Raw genomic sequence first — 18,065 nt, 5'->3', positions numbered from 1 at the left:
AGTTATCTAAATCACTTTTGAGATCTGACATTACACCATATACAATATTTCAACACTTATTATCATTGCACATAATACATTACAACTAGAATAGTAAATATATCAAAACCATGGAAAGATATACTTTTTACAGGCAATATCATGAAAAATATATATATATATATATATATATATATATATATATATATATATATATATATATATATATATATATATATGTATATATGTATGTCATGTATGTATGTCTGTGTGTACATGTTCACAAACTGATGGCATAGTTCACAAAGATAGTTTTCTTTTCAATAAGAAAAAATCTATCACGAATTAATGTATATTCATATCCTTAAACATTATCCTTTACTCAGTTCTCTCAGTGAAGTTTACTTCTGTCGTTGGGCCTCTTAGAAATGCAGAAGAATCTCTTTGATTAAGACAATAAATGTCAAAGGTCATGCATTTCTCAGGGCACGATTTGAAACTTGTCGGTTTGAAGTTGTCCCAAGGGAGGTGATTTTGCATCGGCTTTTGAACCTGTTTAGGAATCGTTAAACTTTTATCTATGTAAGAGGATTATTTTCTTCGTCTTGAATAAAACAGCACAAGTAAGTCTCAGAAAAAAACGGTATTTATTTCTGAGGGGCTTCACAATAACATAAATGCCTGAACATTTCTTTGAAAGCCAAAATAAACTTTTTATTCGGTTACTCTATACAAAAATTTCTGATACTGTGATAGTCGTGGTCATCTAATTTAATATCAACATCTTTAACGGAGTGTCCTTGTATCATGATTCGTGTGAGGGATTTTGAAATCGCGTGCAAATGCCCAGTGATGGCAGAGCCTCGTGTCATTTCGTGTGGTATTCACAGCAGGGGAAGGAGAAGCCCCGCTGTTTTATGAGGAGTCTTTTGAGAGTCTAAGTTGAGCTTGACATGAACAGCGACAATCACAAGATAATGGACGTCATTTCCCGTCTAATGAGATGGTGCTGCGATTTAGGGCTGCTTGACGTCCTCTGGCAAATGAACCAGAGTAAGGAAAACCGTTCATGGAATTTTGAGAAAAAATAGATAGTGGGGAAATATGAAGTGGGTTTAGATAAAAGTTTATGGAAGAATAAGCAACAAAGTTTATTCACTGATGTATAAGGGAAATTTAGAGTAATATGTGGATGGATGGATGGATGTAGGAACGTAATCAAGATCCAGTGGTCCTCAATCTTTTTTTAGTGTTGGCACCCCTTCTTCACCATTCCACCATATCGCATGAATTAGCTTCTTATTTAATGAATAAAATTATTATCCATACTCAAACCAAAATCAGCACACGGTATATGCAGAGATATACTGTACAAACAAAGAGCATTTCAGAAGAATTAGATGAACGTGAACGTTATGAATGCAGACTAACATAAAAAAAACAAGATGTGTGTGTGTTAATATATTAGAATAGACAAACTGATAATGATAATATGAAGACTTGTGCAAACTTTTTGTTTTTACAAATGTTCGTTGAAATGATCTAGCCAAGACAAAATTCATGACAATCTTGCGGCACCCCTAGGCACTGTCTGTAGCACCCAGTTTGAGAATCACTGCGACTTATACTGTACAAACCAAGTCAATAATCTTTTTTTTTTCTCTTTCAACATGTAAAGAATTTACTCTAACTTTTAGGTTCATCCTCGCATTTCTGAAACAGATTATTGAACGGCTCCTTGTAAACTATAAATTTAACTAACAATCAAATTGTAAGAAAAATACCGAAATAAATAAATAAATAACTGCGCACGCACCTGACATTTTAGTGCTGGTTTTGCCTTCAGGTGCAGGTGAGAAGATGGGGAAGACTGTAAATAGGCGGCCACCGCTGCCTTGTACTTCCCATGAAATTCCAGTTGTCTGAGATTGTCAATTCTGCACATTGGCTCAACTTGGATGATGACACTTCTATCCTTTGCTAAACACACCCAGATTGATTACAGGTTTTGATGATTTATGTATGATTTTGTTTTGCAAATAATTTAAGGTCGACAACAGTCATTGGATATTTTTTTATATTGGTTAAGAAAGTTGTATTATACTTGAGTAACCCTTTTTTCTTCATGTCTGTTGTTTTGCAGCCTTTGGCATCCCTCAGAGGGTTCATTTCTCAAGCAATTCTACATCAGTGACGTGGGTCAGCTAAAATAAGGAAGAAAGTCAAGTCCAGTGGTCAAACGTAAAGCCACCTTTTGCACCAGTATCTCCGCAAGGTTAGTCATTGCTACAGGACTCATACTCTCATTCTTCACTGGGGGTAAATTTGTAATTACGCACGGAAGACAGATCTAATTATTTAAGTTCCTCTTCCGCTTCAGTTTTTTTTTTTTAAGACCATCTTCATGTTGCTGGGATTTTCGACTTTCAATAAAGTCATTCAGATCAAAGGTCTGTGCTTTTATATAAATTGATCTTGTTTTCTAAAACCCCAACTCCCTTTAGGTATTTGTCAGGTTTATTGTGAATCTTGATTCTTCATCTTTTACTGTATTTGGTCACTTTTCCTCCAAGGTGGGGAATGGTAAAGAGGATTTCTGTTCTTTCTCTTGGAATTAAAGTTCATTAATATCTTCATGCAAGTCACCCCTACTGTACTCTACTTCCACAATGTATCTGGTAATTATAAGGTACCCACATATCCTTCATTCTATTGAAGATATTCAGCAAAAAACCCTGAACATCAAATTACTCTGGAAAGTACCCCTCCAGAAATCTCAAGTTTGAGCATAACTATTCATACGATTTAAGCTTTCAGAACTTTAGATAAGCTCTGAAACTTTGAAGATGGAAGCTCAAGAGTCCTGTAGATAAAACGATGTGGGCTACAGAAAAAGGAAAGTTAGGAAAGAACGCAAGTTTCCCTTAATTAACAGAATAGAGGCATGAGACACGGAACGCGTTTGAGTTGAGCATCTTTTTATATCAAAGTTGGAAACTTATATCCGGGAAGACGACGATCTAACTAATTTTCCCTTTCATTTTCTGACGGATATTGATAAAGACCTAAGAAAATATTTATTATCCTTATATATTATGCCACAATATTGCAATAATATAGTGAACTTAACCCTCGTAGCTAAGGAAATCAAAACTTGGACTCCTGCCACTTTGGAAGCCGGGGGAATTATCATTATTCTATGGACCATTTCTGGTGCAAAGAACGATCCCACATAAACAAGACTCAGTTGGCAGATTTAGCTCCGTGGCTGACTACAGTTTTAGGTAAAAGATGAAATGGGTCGGGAGGAAATTAATTGGCCTTTTCCAAATTATCCCATATATCCCTGTAAGCAATTACTGTATATTAATCATAAGGTAGACTGTGATTTTTAAGATGAGTTGCTCAAATGGGATAGAAAGCGGGAAGTGACTATAACTTATGAAGCCTATTACTTAATCTTAAGTCCGTTGTTTCAAGTTCCTTACCCCGTGTTATATATATATATATATATATATATATATATATATATATATATATATATATATATATATATATATGTGTGTGTGTGTGTGTGTGTGTGTGTGTGTGTGTATATATTATATATACTGTATATATATATATACATATAATATATATATGTATATGAGAGTAAGGGAGTGACCCATAGATGTTACGAAATGGATATAGTAGCGATATCTTTTTAGTATTCTCTAAAGCCAAACATTATACAATAGAATAACTATCATTTCTGGGTAGAGAGCAGCGATGTTCTCAACAAATTACGACAATAATTTTTGACAAAATTTACTGCGGAAAAACGAGTGTAGCTGTGTCACCTGGAAAACCGCCTTGAAAGCAAGGTCTAGTGATGAATGGCCATTGGACATGAACGAAGAATAAGAAGTCCAACCCAGTGTTCCAGTATCTTTGAGAGAAAGGCTCCGTTGTCGATACTACTCTTAATATTATTGGTATTGTTTTGGTCGTCTTATAGTTATTGATACTGCCATCACTCTTGCAGCTGTCTTTATCATTATCATTAGTATTAGTAGCCGTAGAAGTAGCGGTGGTACTAATAACGTTGAATTATTAGTAATGCCTTTAATATTGCAGTTACTATAATTAATTAGACATCTAAGGTTCCTTCTCTATGATTGGAACGGCTGACCAGTGAGACACCAGTCTAAAGTTATATTCAGTCTGACTCAAGAGGCATAAAAGAAGAATCAGATATATGCCGCTTGCAGTAATAGAAATTTAACTCTTCTCTCTAAAAGGCATCCATATCATTTCCAGGCAAGATTGTCAAATGTCTGATCCACTGGGGAGGATAATCAAATATGTCTACTGGTTGCTCGTGGCAGGGGGAGCGTAAAATCATATATATGTGTGCAATGGGACCACTGCGATTCGAAGGTCATGCAGTTACTTATTTGGTTCCTCTGCCATCTTACTCTGAAACCGAGTTTATCTAACTTTTGTAAGGTATGCTGCGTATTATTATCATCATCACCATAATGTTATTATTCGAGATGTGTTATTTACCTCATTGCGTTGGTCTAAACCTAGGCCGCATTGGTACAGAAATACTGGCACAGCTTGCTACAGAAATACTGGCACAGCTTGTTACAGAAATACTGGCACAGCTTGCTACAGAAATACTGGCACAGCTTGCTACAGAAATACTGGCACAGCTTGCTACAGAAATACTGGCACAGCTTGCTACAGAAATACTGGCACAGCTTGCTACAGAAATACTGGCACGGCTTGCTGCAGAAATACAGAAGCTTGCTACAGAAATACTGGCACAGCTTGCTGTAGAAATACTACTTGGTTACAGAAATACTGGCACAGCTTGCTACAGAAATACTGGCACAGCTTGCTACAGAAATACTGGCACAGCTTGCTGTAGAAATACTGGCACGGCTTGCTACAGAAATACTGGCACAGCTTGCTACAGAAATACTGGCACGGCTTGCTACAGAAATACTGGCACAGCTTACTACAGAAATACTGGCACACTTGTTACAGAAATACTGGCACAGCTTGCTACAGAAATACTGGCACAGCTTTACTGATTTCTGATAGATATTTTCTGAAATCATCGTACGGTCGTTCAAAAAAGAGAGGGGACAGGAATCGCAATTCTAGGGGTGCGTCCAAAACACACAGAAACGTCATAATCGATATCACAAATAGGTTGAAAACAATCCAGCGACCATAAATGGAGAGGAAATCTTTTGGCAAATGTTGGATAATCCTATGAAGCGGAGGTCGGGTGGGACTGCCAAGAAATCGGTGACTTTTATTCAACCTGATGTATGTGCGATAAGTTACCGACATGTGTTTATTTGTTTTACTGCAGTGTGGACCCACCCTAAGAAGCATATTCTGTTTTTCTATGAACTCTTATAAAGAGGTAGTTAGTGATATAGAGGCAGTCAAACGGACCGAAAGAGATTATCTGTAAAAGATAACAAATGAGAACCAGTCAGTATACAGCATACTCAGAGTGAAACATCAAGTCCTTTGAAGCTCTCTCTCTCTCTCTCTCTCTCTCTCTCTCTCTCTCTCTCTCTCTCTCTCTCTCTCTCTGACCATATCAGTACCAGATTCGTTATGACAAGTGGCACGAATCCAGCCACCCCGATGGGAGGGGATGGCAGTGGTGAGTCCTATCTCTGTCCCAGGGGACCCAATAAAATTCCCAACAACTGTCACGTGGGTGCTCTATTGTCCTTTCGAAGGAGGGCTCTCTCTCTCTCTCTCTCTCTCTCTCTCTCTCTCTCTCTCTCTCTCTCTCTCTCGAAAATACACTATACATTCCTCTATCTTTTTCAAGGCGAGGCCTAATTCCACGCCCTTCCTCTCGAGGGAAAAATTTCTGAACCGAATTTTCTCAGGAGACCTTACAAAATAGACAACACTTTAAAATCACATTTCTTTTAGGAGCAGATGCCAATGGGACGGGAACCTTATGCCCTTTTCTAGTCCAGACCAGAAGAACACAATAGAGCAGAAAAGAACGGAATACTGCGCGCACTGCATTTGTAATTAATTTCAAGTTTGTGTTTGTGTGTTTGCCCTTGTGTACGTCCCGCTTCTCCTCCCACACCTTTCGAACTGTTCGAGATAGAGCTTTCGTATCTAGCACACAATACACTAGCAGCACCGATGTCCGGAGAAAGGTCAGGTATAAGGTCATGCTTAGAGGTCAAACGTCAAATAGAAATTTAATCCTGTCAATAACTTTTGAACTATACGAATAGAGTAAGGTCAGGGTTTTAGAGGTCAAAGATCGAATAAGGCTTTAATCTTGGCAATAACTTATGAATTTATGCATACACACACACATATATATATGTGTGTGTGTGTGTATGTTTGTGTCTGTGTGTGCGTATGTATAAATTTATAAGTTATGCCCAAGATTAAAGCCTTATTCGATCTTTGACCTCACATATATCTACATGTGTGTGTGTATGTTTCTGTGCGTGTGCCTACTTGTAGTTGAGGGGTTAAGACGAACCCTTGCCTTACCAGTAAGGGGTCCTGGATTCGATATGCTTCGGACCAGTGATTCTCAAACTGGGTGCCGTGGCAACCTGGGGTGCCACAGACAGTCCCTAAGGGTGCCGCAAGATTGTAGTGAATTTTGTCTTGGCTAGATCATCTCAATGGAAATTAAAAAAAATAAAAATTGCAGGTCTTCATATGATTATTATGAATGTGTCTACTCTAATTATGTTTATCTGATTCTTCTGATATGCTCTTTGTTTGTACAGTATATTTCTGCACGCACGAGGTGCTGATTTTGGTATGAGTATAGATAATAATTGTATTTATTAAATAAGAAGTTAATTCATGCGATATAGTAGGATGATGAAGAAGGGGTGTCAAGGTAATAATTACATTAGTTAGGGTGCCATCACCACTAAGAGAAGACTGAGAACCACTGAGTCCTAAGCAATGGATCAGATAACGGATCATTAGTCCTCTAATGGAGGACTGCAAACAGGGTGGAGAATAGCATGGGGTTAGCAGCCGAACGCCAAAAGACTGAGAACCGGAAGGCAAGCACTTCTTGAAGCCACCCTTTATTCCTTATCCCACCACTAACTGTATTTATTTAACTGACAACCACATCCCCGAATTTTACATATTCCACACCCACTCTTTCTACCTCGGTGTCTTTGTCCATAATTTAGTTTGTATGCTTTTTTTTCACTCCCTTCTCATCAAATTCAGTTGTCTTGCTTACACCTTTAGCTACATTATCACTCTTTCTCCCCATTATATACTTTTGTCTGTCCTAACTTTCACTTCAACTAGATATTAATCAGAAGTAATTTCGACCACTCCTCTTAATTACTAAATCCATCACCATTCCGTCCCGTTTACTCTATATAGGCATGTAGGAGGATGGATAGGGTAGTAAAGAAGACAAGTAACATAAATAGGGCAAAACAGTCAGCAGGAACTTTAGGACGAATAAGAAATTGACCTCCGGGGAATGCATCAAGAGAAAAGGTTAATGAATAACGGATCTAAGAATAAAAGATGCGTATGGAGAGAGGCTGTCATAAGTGAATGCTGTCCTGGCTCGATGGAGTGAGTATTTTAAATTGTGGTTGAATCGGGAAGACATGCTGTAGAAAGTGCAGAATTGTGCAAGAGGGAAATCTGTTATTGTGAGTTTAAGAATTCGTGTGGATATGACTTCAGAATTAAAGAAGGCAGTTAAGAGATAGAGAATTGGAAAGACGTCAGGAGTTGCTGGAATTACAAGTGAAATGTGGCACAGTGAGTAAATATGATTGGATTGGTAACCAGGGTTCCCAGATATGTCTAGATGAGGGATAGGTTATGAAACTGTAAGAGAGTAATGTTACATAGTATACCATGGAAGGGACATGGCAGAATTTTGATTGAGAAAGTATGACAGATGACAAGGTCTGATAGAGAAGGGTCAGTGTAGGTTTAGACAAGGAGAATAGTGTATGGATCAAGTGTCTTTTGTGAAATGTACATAAAGTTTACAGGTGCAGGGGAAAAAAATCTATTTTGTATATACAGGGACTTAAATAAGGCTTATAATAGATTCAATAGAGGCAATGTGGAGGATGATGAGGATGTCTAGTTTTGAAGATGAATTACTGATGGCAATTGAGTTTTATGATGAAAGTGAAGTGAGTATTAGAATATGTAGATAGGAAAATGGCGAGTTTCATGTAAAAGTGGGACTGAAACAGGAGTGTATTGTCTCCATGGCTGTTAAATATCTTCATGTGATGGAGTGATTCAAGTGAGTTATGAATAGAGTGTAGAATATCTGATATTTTCAGGTGATGCAAAACTGAATACAGGCAGTTTTCGCAAGAGAACTGAGTTAAGGCCAGGGTAAGGCTATGACAATAAATGGAAATTAGGAAGATGGACCACTGAATATTATCGGTGGTTGAAGAATGAAAGTGATGGATTTGTACTGGTATTTGGAAATGAATATGATGAATTATGTCAGAAATAAATGTTGAGAAAAGGTTAAAGAGTAATGAATCCAAGAATAAAAAATGCATACGAAGAGATGCTACCAGAAGTGAATGTAGTCCTGGCTCGACGGAGTGAGTATTTTGATTGTAGTTGAAATGGGAAGACAGAGTAGAGAAGGCGCTAAATTGTGCAAGAGGGAAATGGGTTAGTGAAAGTTTAAGAATGTTTATGGATATGGTTTTCTGGAACTAAGGAAGACAATTAAGAGATAGAGGAATGGGAACACATCAGGATGTCTAGTATAGGAGATGAGTTGTTGATGGCAAATGAAAGTTTTGTGATGAAAGTGAAGTGGGCATTAGAGTATGTAGATAGGAAAATGGCGGGTTTCATGCAAAAGTGGGACGGAAACAGGCGTGTGCCGTCTATATGGCTGTTACATATCTTGTGACGAAGTGATTCAAGACGTAAATGAGTCATGAATGCAGTGTGAAATGGTTGATGTTTTTGAGGTGATGTGATGCTGAATGCGGACAGATTTTGCAAGAGGAAAAAGTCGTCAGTAAATTCAAGCAAGAGTGATGCTCCGACGATAAGTGAAAACTGGGAAGGTACAACGCTGAATGTTATCATCAGTGGCTGAAGAAAGAAAGTGGTCGATTAGTACTGGTATTTGGAAATGAATATAATGGGTTATGTTAGAATTAGAGATGAGGTGATCACAGAACAGGTGGTGCCGTAAAAGCAGCAGCAAGGTGTAAGCAAACGATTGAAAAGAAAATTTGAGCGTTTGGATGCCAAGGCAAGAGTTTTTGAATTGTATGTTGAGCAAAGTGAAGTGTAAATGTATACTAATGAAAAAAAAATTGAATCTGCTGAGGTGACTGGTTTGCATAGTATGTGGCATCAGAAGAATTGAAACTATCATAAATGTAGAGATATGTAGAAGCGGTAAAAATGTTAGAATATGTGAAAGAGTAGATCAGAGTGTTTTGAAACTGTTAGGCCATGTAGAAAGAATGAGGGACGTTACGCGGAAGAAAAAAAATGCAAAACTCAGAAGTTTTGAATGGAGAAGAAGGGAAGACCTAGATTATGCCGGAGAGATGACGTGAAAGAGGTATCTGCAAGGAAGGGCCGAATGTGCAGTGCTTGTAGGGGTGTTCATTGAGCTGCTGATGAGTCGTCTGAATAGACGTATAAAGTTTTCTGCACCTGGGTTTATCCACGATCCAGCCGTTAAGATATAACTGTGGTAGTGACTTTCATCTTGCCTATCTTTGAAGGCAATCACTTTGGAGGAAGTTATATATATACGCATATATATATATATATATATATATATATATATATATATATATATATATATATATATATATATATATATATATATATATATATATATATATATATATATATATTATATGTATATTCACATACATATACAATTATATATGATATATATACATGTAAAAATATATATATAAAATATATATATATATATATATATATATATATATATATATATATATATATATATATATATATATTTATATATATACACATATATACATATAAAATGTGTGATAAAGATTATGAGACAGAAAGACAGAAATAACGCCTGTGTATTACCGTTTGTCCTTTTCACACACATTTGCAAGAATGTATGAGAGAAACGCAGAGAGAGAGAGAGAGAGAGAGAGAGAAGCTTGGCCGTGAACAAAGAGAAAAGGAATAAAGGAAGAATATACAGTGGAAAAGATGAGACAGATAAAAAGAGATATGAATTAGATAAGAAAATGGAAAAAAGAAAAATCAATAAACAGCAATGGAAAGAGACAAAGATGTGAATTAAGAGGAGGAGGAGGAGACGAGAGTGATACAAAAGAATAACTGCTACGAGAAAGGACGATGAAAACGAAAATGTGGAAAATGCAATAAATAGGAGGAAGAGAACAAAGAACAGGGCAAAGAAAGGATGAAAGTGGAAATGAGTACGAAACGAGAGGAGAAAGAATATTCGATAAATAAAAATACTGAAGTATTTGAAAATTAACAGAAAAGTTTAAAGATAAAGAGAGAGAGAGAGAGATTGCTGAAGACTGAATATTTTCCAGGTGAAACTATTCAGGAATGATAAAAAAAAAAATTTTGCCTGTTTGGGAATCATTTAAGAAATACTCCGTCCAGTAACCAGCTGATGTTCCAGAGTGCGAAACAAATCCGTTTCTAAACATCATATTTTCAAAAGGAGTGAGACTGCATACCTCCTGACACCTGCAATACAAGGGTATCTCCCCACGCCTAGAAGGATTTATCCTCGATATCCACTTGACGGTGTATAAAAATGTAAAAACAAATAATGTAACTAAAAACAAGGAAACTAGTGGAAGGTGAAAATAAATATATGTTAACTTGCAATAAAAACAAAGACATAAACTATGATCACTAAAAGCAGTGAGAAGAAAGAGAGATGACTATTCTCTAAGTAAAAGTAAAAACTGAAACTCTCAAATAAGAATCGTGAGAAAACACAGCAGATCATCGTAAAGTAAAAACAGGTGACAAACAGAGATGAAGGAATATCCCACTGCGAGTAAGAATGGGGAAAACATCAACAACTGAAAACCATTATTTGGTAAAAACAAATTTGTCTTACCTCGACTGCTTTTAAGGAGGCCGTGTTTGTCATCTTTCTCGTGGGGACAGACAAAGCGATCCTAAATCAGACAAGATGTCTTGTTTTCAAGGTTTATTTTTGCTCTTTTGTTGTTTGTTTACAGATTTGTTCAGTTATTTCCTGACGCGAATCTTGTCAACATAATTTTCTATCGTATTCAAAAGCTGTTTATTCACCTATATTAGTCTCGTCTGTGACCGAGGGGCCATCGTCTCTGAGCGTAGCGTCTGATAACTGTCTTCCTCCTGTCTAATGACTGCCTGTCTTCCGTCTGGTGATTGTCTTCCTCCCGTGTGATGACTGTCTTCCCTCTGTCACCCTTTTGTCTTGAGGAACGAGAGTTCCCTGCTAACCTAATTCTCTTCCAGGTCATTTTTTCGGTGCATCTCATATCACATTTTCAGAAATTTTCAGGGTAAGGACGCTTCTTTCTGGTGGTTCCGTTTCATCTCAAAATATTCAGTGTGGAAAATGCTTTAAAATGTTTCGTTCTTGATGAAATATTTTTTTTGTTTTGTTTGTCACATTTGGCCTCTCTCTCTCTCTCTCTCTCTCTCTCTCTCTCTCTCTCTCTCTCTCTCTCTCTATAGTTTGGTTGTAACGAGTCTTAACTCACAACTGGAAGACCCAGGTTCGAATCTCGAACCGGGTGAGTACGGACAAAAAGGTGAGTTCCCTGAAAATCCCCTATGTCTTCGTTGAGCTAAGCAGTGAATTACGTACCTAGTTGTTGGACAACTGTTGTGGGTCGCAGTTAGGGAGAGGGAGAGAAAGAGAGTGAGGAGAAGCTGTATGGCAATACTAGAAGTGAACATTCATTGCTCCGTCAAAATGCATTCCATCAAAACCTGATGGCCTCGACAGGGTATTCATCACCAGTGTGACACCATTCTTAAGATATCTCTCTCTCTCTCTCTCTCTCTCTCTCTCTCTCTCTCTCTCTCTCTCTCTCTCTTCTAAAGGAAGGAAGTTTTTCTGTCAACCATTACTCATAAGCACAGACATACAGAAACAGGTAGACAGACGGAAGGATGGCAAAGGAAATAGGACAGAGGGAGAAAGGGGAAAAGGTAGAAATTCTTTTTTCTTTTGCTGAACGAAGGCCGAACGACAGTTTGATATTTGTTCATCTTTCTCTCCTCTAAAGTAAACAAAAAACGGTGAGAACACGTGAGACAAACAGTAATTGAAAGGAGAACAAAGACTAAATGTTAAACTACAAGAAAATAGAATAAACTATTGCAGAGTAAACAACTAAAAATGCAGGTAATACCATGCTTGCAATAATGTTATGATATTGTGTAATACAGTCATGAAAGCTGTACCCTAGTTCCCCAGTCTCTCTCTCTCTCTCTCTCTCTCTCTCTCTCTCTCTCTCTCTCTCTCTCTCTCTCTCTCTCTCTCTCTGATAATGGTCGTCAGAATTTCCGCATGAAAGATGGCAAAATATTCAAACCAAAAAAAGCCTCTGACATTTTTAAATGTCAAGGGACATTTCGACCCTTTGCCCCCTTTAGTGAACGTAAAGGGGAGCGTTTGGCCCCAAATGTCGAGGAGAAATTTTGATTTTATTTCGAAGATTTCTTACCATGTTCGTCTAGCTGTATTTCCTTTTGCAGTTATAACTAAATATTTTTTCATATTAGGTTTGGGTGCTTTTAATTAAACCACGTAGGCAGTATCAGTATCCATTTCAAAAATCCTTGAGTGATTGGTTCGTTAATATTTGGGATATTCATTTTACTTCGAAGAATCTTTACCTAACGTTTCTACCCGACTTCCTTTTAGACCAGTCATTTTTTATATTGTGATATGATGGTTTGAAATTGCTTCATGAACATATCAACTTCTTTAACAAAAACCTTTGGGTCGTTAAGTTAGATGCAGTGATGTACCTTGCTTTATTTGTAAACATTTACGATAAAGGTTGCTTTGCAAACTGCAGTCCCATGACCTCAATCGAAACTTTTAAGTGATAGAGAACTGCGCCATTCGGAACGTTCGTTTTCAAATAAAAATTGAGGAGATTGCAAGTCTTAACGGAGCAATGGTCTCAATTAGTGTCAGCTCCATCCCTAATTGGATGGACAAAAATAACAAGAAATATTTCAGCCCGACGAGGTCAACACCAGATCGAGTGCAATTGCAGGCATAATTTTTAATCATATTCGTGTAACAGTGACGTATTACAGAGGCTCCATTTGTCCTATCTGTTTTATGCTAATTGATTTTAAAGGGAAAATGCCCAGCGCCAACGAGGAAGCGTTTGATTGAGTTCCATTTCAAAAACAAATCCTCTTGAAAGCGAGACTCCCCCGTGTGACGGAAGCCATTTGTATCATTCCGCCGAGGTTGACGATCTGGGAGACGCTGGCGCTACTGGCCTCTTTGTCTCTTGTCCTTTGGGCTCTGTCTCTTTTCTGTTCATTTTTTCCTGGTTCATTTGTCTCCTGGCTGTGGAGTTCTCCGTTCGCTTGTCGATTGCCTGCGCATTTTCTTACTATACATTTCTCTTGTCTATTCATTTTCTGGGTCATTTGTCTCTTTTCTGTTCGTTTTCTTGGGTCTTTTGTGTCTTGTTTGTTAATTTTCTCAGTTCAAGTGTTTCATTTCTGATAATTTTGGTGCATTTCTCTCTTTTCTGTATATTTTTTTTATTTTGTTCATTCCTTGTTTGTTCGTTTTCTTGTCTTGTCTGACCTTTTCCTTCATCTGTCTTGTCCTGATTCATTTGTCTCATGTATGTTAATTCTCATTTGCCTTGTCTGTTCTGTTTTATCCGTTTGTCTCTTGCCTGTTAGTTCGTCCTGTTCGTTTGTCTCTTGTCTGTAAGCCTTTTTTGTCCGTTCATTTGCCTCAGTTATTTTTCTTTGTGTATTTGTCTTGTGTTTGTTAGTATACTCTGTTCACTTATATCTTGTTTATTAGTTTCGTTTGTATGTTCATTTGGCTTTCGTCAATTTGCTTTCTATATCTGTCCAATTGCACGAAATTAGAAAGAAATGCCGACATAGTGGATAAATCGAATGAAGTTTGAAGGAGAAAGAAAAAGTGAACAGAACCACTTACTTTTTCGTGCCCTCTTCTGCCGCTTTGCTAGCATTTGGAATATTGCCTTTTCAACCTTTGAAATAGCCTCGCCATCACTGCCTTTCTACCAGTTTCAACCTTTGAACACTGCCTCTTCTACTGCTCTTGTAGTAACGCTGCCCCTTCTACTGCTCTTCTAGTTTTGGCAACATTGCCTCTTCTACTGCCCTTGTAGTTTTGGCAACACTGCCTCTTATACTGCTCTTGTAGTTTTGGCGACACTGCCTCTTCTACTGCTCTTGTAGTTTTGGCAACACAGCCTCTTCTACTGCTCCTGTAGTTTTGGCGACACTGCCTCTTCTACTGCTCTTGTAGTTTTGGTAACGCTGCCCCTTCTACTGCTCTTCTAGTTTTGGCAACATTGCCTCTTCTACTGCCCTTGTAGTTTTGGCAACACTGCCTCTTATACTGCTCTTGTAGTTTTGTCAACACTGCCTCTTTTACCACTTTTGCAATTTTATCAACGCTGCCTCTTCTGTGCTCTTGTAGTTTTGGCAACACTGCCTCTTTTTTACTCCTGCAATTTTAGCAACGCTGCCTCTTCTATTGCTCTTGTAGTTTTGGTAACACTGCTTCTTCTACTATTCTTGCAATTTTATCAATGCTGACTGTTCTATGTTCTTGTAGTTTTGGCAGCACCGCCTCTTCTACTACTCTTGCAATTTTATCAACGCTGCCTCTTTTACTGCTCTTGTAGTTTTGGCAACACCACCTCTTCTACTACTTTTGCATTTCGGCAACTCCGTCCTTTTTTAATGCTTTCCTATACTAACTGCCTTCTCTTCCGCTTGCCGTCATTACGAATACTCTCTTTTAACTTTCCGCACCGACAACACTGCCTCTTTTTACTACGATCTCAGCATTGGCGACGTTGTCTCTTTTACCACTTCCACAACATTGGCAACACTGCCTCTTCTGCCGCTTTGCCGAGTTCATATTGGCAACCGCCCCTCTTCTGTCAATTTCATGATGTTAGCATGTCTTTTCTTCCTCTTTCCTGTCTTTGGTAAGATGCCTCCTCTGCTAATTTTCTACAAGACAATAATGTTTTTTCTCCATTCCTGCGTTTACAATACTGCTCTTTCTACCACTTTCCCGTAATAACAGTCATTTTCCCTCTGCCATCGTCCCATCATTCATTAGTAATACTGTCTTTACTACCAGCTTCCCGACATTGGCAGCTCTTGCTATCATACCCCATTTCGGCATTTGCGACGCTGTTATTGCCCCACCAGGGAGAGTCCATATCTGCAGGCAGATAGGGCAACAGGATGTCCAATATATTGGCACCAGACATTATCTTCTACCAGAGGACCTCCATCTTCCCCGGCGCTTGAACTAGAGACAAGAGGACTTCCAATGCACATATTGGCACCAGGCATTATCATCTTTGGTTAATGGCGTCGTTAATATAATCACGAGTTTGCGATTATCGCAATAACCATCAACAAACGATATTTAGTATGCAAATGATGGAGACAGTCTAGTGTTAATGCTGTATCGATTGCCGGGTGACGGTGCACGGAGAGACTGGAAGCCAAAGTTGCGGGATATAGTGGGATCGAATTCTATGCATGGGTGGCATTCATGGATTTAGAAAAGTTTCGTCTTCAAAGTGGGTACGCTCGAGCGTCTTGGGTTGCAAAAATTAAATAATATTGTTATTTCGTTACTCTTCAATTGCCCTAAAAACCTTGTAGTGAGTCACTTGGAAATGAGAGAAGAAGAAAGAAAAGAGATTAACTAAACAGACACAAATAAAATCTCCGACGACCCTGAGGCTGATAAATCCAGAACTCCCCTCTCCAGGATCGATGATACCAATTAAAGATTTACCTTACCTTTTCCCCCCTTCTTCTTTTCGGTGTAGGGCAGAAAGAGGAGACAGATGAACGGGGAAGAGAAATAAGTAGCACGGTGTCTTCAATGGCGTTGAAACATTCTTCGTTACAAGGGGAATTCATATCATTCTTGGGAAGCAGGAAAATCTCTAATTGATTCTCTCTCTCTCTCTCTCTCTCTCTCTCTCTCTCTCTCTCTCTCTCTCTCTCTCTCTCTCTCTCTCTCTCCTCCAAATCAATTCCTGCCCCTCTTCAGTGATCGTCTTGTTTGCGAAGTCGCATCTTCTCAACTTATGCTAATTCTTTTATTGTTGTCTCCTCAATCTCCAGAGTAATTTCCTCACCTGGGAACCATTTTAGCCTTCAATTAATGCTCCTCGAAATAAAGAAATAGCAGTGAAGTTTAATCATAAGTGCCGAGTAATAATCGCATTAAGTTAATCGGGGCTTATGTTAGTAACTGCTGATGGATAATTGTCATTTCAGGCATTTCATGGCCATGTAATGATTGTAGATGAATGTTGGCCTGTCACAGCGGCACGGATTAATTTTGACCAGATGTTCACGACTGCTGAGGTCATTATCATAATCATAAATGTTACCATCAATATAAATTCATTCATAATCATCAGAATAATCAAAGTCCTCGTCATATTCACGGGGACTGATTTCCAAATACCCTTACATCTTACTTTCTGTACGTAGTTTATTATTATTTGGCATCCCTTTCTGTTTCAAAGTTAATCCTGGTCATAACAGATACATGCTGATGCTTCCAGGTTGGTAAGGATCACTCTAGGTTAATCAAAGTCTTTCCATGATGATCCTGACCATTTTAGATTAATCCTGATCCCTCCAGGTTAATCATAGTCTTATCAGGATGATCTGGGCCCCTCCGGATTCATCCTGATCGTTGTAGGTAAATCCTGATATCAGTCCTTCGAGGGTTGCTCCTGTTCCCTCCAGTTATAACTCTGCTCTTTCCAGATGAATTGTAACCCTTCCAAGTTAATCCTCATTCTTCCAGATTGATCCTGAACCCTTCTAAGTATTCCAAATCCTTCCAGATTAATTCTGATCATTACAGGTCGTGCACATACAATTGCCACTGGGATAATTGCTACGCGGATCATTGCCCATGTGGGAGAATTACCACTGGGAACACTGCCACTGGGATCATTGCCCATGTGTGAATATTACCGCTGGAAACACTCCCCACTAAAATTAAAGATTTATATAAAGATTTTATTCATATAAAGATTTTATTTAAAACATGAAATTGCCTTTGACAACCATTTACAACTATTTATCACTGATGATTCTTAAACGAGAAACTAGTTTAATCGTTTTTTAAATGTAAGCTAAGACATACTGTTACTTACTCATTTCGAAATATTCTTGTTTTATATAGGAACGGTTCAAGTTAAGACCCATAATGGCTCGTGTGATAAAAAGTGAACGTGAAAGAGATACACTTGTCGATGAATTGCAATTCATGTATCATAAACCTAGCGAAAATAAGAGTGGCACAATTATTTATTGGGAATGTTCTCAAAGAAAGCAAAAGAAATGCAAAGCAAGATTGCACACGAACGCGTTGATAGAAAATACTGAAATTTTAAAGAATGTTAATGAGCACTGCCACTCTGCGACCAAGGATGCAATTGAAGCCAAATGTGTTCAAGCAACTTTAAAAGCCACTTCTGCAACATCTCGTCCGTCAAGTCGTGTACTAGTATCACAAGCGGCTGCAACCTTAGATGAAACTACACTTTCTCAATTACCTTCTGCAAATAGCATTTGCAGAAATGTTCGAAAATGGAGGCAGAAAGATGCAAATTTTCCGGCTGTTCCGATGTCACGTACTGGATACTCCATACCACAAGAATTTACTGTTCTCGACACGGGAGAAAAGTTTCTTCAGTATGATTCTGGAGTTGATGATGCAAATCGCATACTTATATTTACAACTGCTGCAGGTATGG

The 18,065-nt window shown here is 38.1% G+C and overlaps 1 long non-coding RNA gene across 1 annotated transcript in view; it reads left to right on the top strand.

Moving 5' to 3' along the window:
• The first annotated feature begins 2,122 nt into the window (after positions 1 to 2,122).
• Positions 2,123 to 18,065, top strand: part of LOC136831449 (uncharacterized) — a 49,672-nt gene continuing 33,729 nt past the window's right edge. Inside the window, exon 1 of the long non-coding RNA XR_010850881.1 lies at positions 2,123 to 2,254. This is a non-coding gene — a long non-coding RNA (uncharacterized lncRNA). The remainder of the gene's footprint in view (positions 2,255 to 18,065) is intronic.

This window comes from Macrobrachium rosenbergii, chromosome 48 (genome assembly GCF_040412425.1).
Source record: "Macrobrachium rosenbergii isolate ZJJX-2024 chromosome 48, ASM4041242v1, whole genome shotgun sequence".
NCBI classification, from domain to species: Eukaryota; Metazoa; Arthropoda; class Malacostraca; order Decapoda; family Palaemonidae; genus Macrobrachium; species Macrobrachium rosenbergii.
Note: the sequence above shows the minus strand (reverse complement) of the source record. Positions and strands in the feature narration are given on the sequence as shown.